Genomic DNA, 1,598 nt, shown 5'->3' on the forward strand with positions numbered 1-1,598 from the left:
GTGCAGAACCACAGACACGTGTCAACATCAAATATAATCATGTCGATAGTAAGGCCACTTACCTGGTTAGCTTAAGTTGTTGTCACGAATATATCTTTAATGGAAGTTCGATTCTGTCCTTTGAAATCCGAGTCAACCTATGTGAGACCATGACATTAGTTTCAAGTTTGAACTCAACAAAATTATTTCTCTAATTTACGTTGGTCCTTTGAAATCCGAGTCAACCTATGTGAGACCATGACATCAGTTTCAAGTTTGAACTCAACAAAATTATTTCTCTAATTTATATTGGTTCATTGTTAAAGGTCTTGGAATGTTATATATCTATAATTATATTTTTATTAAAAATCTTATAATTTCATGGTTACTGTTGTACAAAAAGTAGATACAACTCTTTCAAGTTATTCTGGCCTTTACTACTGTATTTACCTCTCTTTTTACTATTTACCTTTCTCTCTATATTTAGTTTGTAGTCTTTAATTCCTTAATCTTCATTTTTTTTATATTTAGTGTGAATTCCTTAATCCTACTGATATAAATTTAATATAATATTTCTGCAAGAGAAACACGATGCAGGGCATCCCACCTAGAAGAGTTAACTAGGCCTCCTTAGAAAGCACCCCATAGTGGGAGGTATCGGCCACAATTGGACATGCTTAGAGTATTACCAAGAATTCTTGAATTTTGAGTCGGGATGACTTTGGTCCCTTATGTTTGAGTGGTACCTAGCATTCTTCTTGTCTTGGTAGTTGTATAGCTTGTTATTGATTCTTAATCTTGTAAGTTTCTAAGGTTCTTATTTTCTTAGGCGTAAGTACNCCTAACATTCTTCTTGTCTTGGTAGTTGTATAGCTTGTTATTGATTCTTAATCTTGTACGTTTCTAAGGTTCTTATTTTCTTGAGGCGTAAGTTGTTAAATACATTCGTGATCATATGAACCCATCGTAATAACTAGCATGAGTTATTCTAGAAGGTCATAAGTTCATAATGGACTTCTTAGAGGGTTTTAGAAGGGTCTTGAATCTTGACATGTTTCCTTTAGGCGTTTCCTAAGTTCCATCTTAGTTTAGGTTCCAAACTTGCTCCAACCACCTTGTAATCTTAAACTTATTCTCAAGTCATATAGAGTAGGCCTTACAGAGAAGTTGGAGCATCTCTAAACCTTGAGCTAGGATATGACTACTTGTTTCGTTTTCAGGAACTAAGCCTTAGAGGTTGTCATGTCATGCCTTGTGTTCCCTGAAAACTCTTCCAAAGTAACCCTTAATTTTCTCCGCATGAGTGCATAGGTGGTGTTATCATAATCGTGGCATCCTATTGAAAATTCGTAATGCAGGGCATCTCATTTAGGTGAGGGAGATAATAAGTTCATCGTGGCATCATGCTCATGGTACATATAGCAGGGCATCTCACCTAAAGAGGAATAGGGGTCTCGTGGTACACTTCGTGATGGGAGATAACAGTTACTCCGGGCATGGATCCTAGCAACTTGTTAAGCATGTCATTTGCATTAACCTAGGTGTTTCTATGCATTCTTGGGGATCCTAGGTTTATGCATAATGTCTTGGGTCAAGCTTGGGAACATACAAGTTCTTCT

This window comes from Cucurbita pepo, chromosome LG02 (genome assembly GCF_002806865.2).
Source record: "Cucurbita pepo subsp. pepo cultivar mu-cu-16 chromosome LG02, ASM280686v2, whole genome shotgun sequence".
Lineage (NCBI taxonomy): Eukaryota > Viridiplantae > Streptophyta > Magnoliopsida > Cucurbitales > Cucurbitaceae > Cucurbita > Cucurbita pepo.